Source organism: Mastomys coucha, unplaced genomic scaffold, assembly GCF_008632895.1.
Source record: "Mastomys coucha isolate ucsf_1 unplaced genomic scaffold, UCSF_Mcou_1 pScaffold3, whole genome shotgun sequence".
Classification (NCBI taxonomy): Eukaryota; Metazoa; Chordata; class Mammalia; order Rodentia; family Muridae; genus Mastomys; species Mastomys coucha.
Window position 1 is genome coordinate 51,946,603 of NW_022196909.1, and position 2,743 is coordinate 51,949,345.

The following is a 2,743-nucleotide window of genomic DNA, read 5'->3' on the forward strand; positions in this document are numbered from 1 at the left end:
ATTGAACTGAGTACAGGGTCCCCAGTGAAGGAGTTAGAGAAAGGATCAAAGGAGCTGAAGGGTTTGCAACCCCTTAGAATGAACAACAATATGAACTAACTAGTACCCTCAGAGCTCCCAGGGGCTCAACCATCAACCAAGGAGTACACATGGTGGGACTGATTACTCTGGCAGCATGTCTATAGTAGAAGACTGCAAAGTCAATCATCAATGGGAGGAGAGGCCCTTGGCCCTGTGAAGGTTCTGTGCCCCAGTGTAGGGGAATGCCAGGGCCAATAAATGAGAGAGGGTGGGGTAGCAAGCAGGGGAAGAGGGGAGGCAACAGGGGCTTGTTGTTTTTTGAGGGGAAACTGGGAAAGGAGAAATCATATGACATGTAAATAAAGACAATATCTAATTAAAAATACAAAAAGAGGTCCAAGAGTGAGTGTATATGTCTCTTTTAAGGATTATTACTGGTCTTCAGGATAATATGGTACTCTGGAAGTTGCTTCCCTATGATCTGATCAAGGACAGTCAGAAGAAGAAAAATGTGACTCATCAAAGAAATGAAAGAATATTTTAAATGTGTGGGGAAAAATGATGTATGCCCTAGTAAGAAGTAAACTGATAGAGTGGGTATTCCAACACTTTGTCCTAGTTTTCAATCTTAATTTCCTTCCTTCCTTCCTTCCTTCCTTCCTTCCTTCCTTCCTTCCTTCCTTTCTTTCTTTCTTTCTTTCTTTCTTTCTTTCTTTCTTTCTTTCTTTCTTCTTTCCTCCCTTCCTTCTTTTATTCTATGATTCTCCCTCTATCATTGTACTTTCTATTTAGTTATGTTTTTACTCCTTTTTTTATGAGAAGAATGGGTTAACCATGGAGATCTAGGAAGGAGTCTACTGTGTTACTGTCATAGTCAGGGTTCTACTGCTAACAGGAGAGAAAGAAATGTAATATTGTTCATCAGTTGCTTGCAAGCCAACAATCAGGTTATCTGTATATGCAACACGTAGATAGTAAGGAAGGTTATTCTTGTGTTATAACTTAGAGATATGTGTTTGAGGCTAGGAGATGGCACAGTACTTAAAAGTGTTGCTGTTTTTCTAGAAGACCTGAGATAGGCTCTCCACATCCATGTCAGGGACATACAAGTACCTGTAACTCTAGTTCCAAGGTCTCCAATTCCTTTTTTTGGTCTCTTTGAGCACTCACACACATGTGCACACACAAACACACATACATACATTCACTGTACAGTAAAATATCAATTTAAACAGGTACATAAATCAAGTCTCACTATATACAAGAACATTGAAGTAACTCCCTGCATCTAATCAGACTACCAAGGATTGAAGCTGGATATCAACAACAACCAAAACCACAGAGTCACTACAAACTCATGGAAACTGAACAACTTTCTATTGAAGGAAAAATGTGTCATGACAGAAATAAAGAAAGAAATTAAAGGCTTTCTAGAATCAATGAAAATGAATATACAGCACTTCTAAACTTATGGGACACAATGAAAATGGTGCTATGAGAAAAGGTGACATCATTAAGTGCCTGCATAAAATAATTGGAGTGATCATGTACTAGCAACTTGACAGCCTATCTGAAAGCTCTAGAACAAAAAAACTCTAACCATGGCCAAGAGAAGTATACAATGAAAGAGGAGGAGGAAAGATTTTAGGAGTGAGAGGGAATGGAGGACACCAGGAGAACATGGCCGTCTGGATCAATAAAGAAGGGCTCAGATGGCCTTACAGAGACTGAAGCAGGAAGCACAGGTCCTGCATGGGTTTGCTGCATGTTATCAGTGCATATGTATGGCTGTTAGCTTGGTGGTTTGGGGGGACTCCTAAGAGTGGGAGCAGGTGTGTCTCTGATGCTTTTGCCTCCTCTTGGGACTCTTCCTTCTATTATATTGCTTTGTTCAACCTCGATATGAGGGTTTTTTGCCTTGTCTTGTATCTTGTTTTGTTGTGTGTGGTTGTTGTATCTTGGAGGCCTGCTCCTTTTAAAGGGAAACTGAGAAGGAATGGATCTGGTGGAAGATGGATGTCGTGGGGCAGGGATGGGAAAACTGAAGGGAAGAGAAACTGAGGTCAGGATGTAGTGTATGTCAGAAGAATCTATTTTCAATAATAACAATATGGTACATGTATATAATTAGATTTTAATCACTGATAAAAAATAATGAAATAAAAATTTCAGGGAAGTGAATGGTCCTGAAACAATTACAGCAAATGAAGTGATACAAACTCAGAATAGCAGGAGCTTCATATTTTCTCTCAAAGGCAGATTCTAACTTGTAATGTACATATGTATGTGTTTGAATTGGTGTAAATGTAGATAAAGCCTTAAAAACTTTAAGGGGGACCAAAGGAGAATGAGAAAGAGAGAGAGGGGAGGGGAGGGAGCATTAGAAACCCATGTTCTTCCCACAAACTATGTGGGGAGTTGAAGTCCCACATATGGGGAGATGTTATGATTTTAGTTGTTTCTGGTTGTCTTTTCATACTATACAGTGAAGATCATCTAAGAGGCTCAGAATTAAACTTTTCCAAAAAAAGCTGGGTCATGTTACACTAACTGTAAATGATGAGCTGTATGTGAAAGACAGAAGACATATGTAGGTATGACACAATATCATTCATATGCTCATTAATTTTGGATGCTCACAATATGAAGCTGTCCTAATGGATACATGTTTTAGAGTAAGGAGACATGAGTTTTACAGGAATATATATATATATATATATAT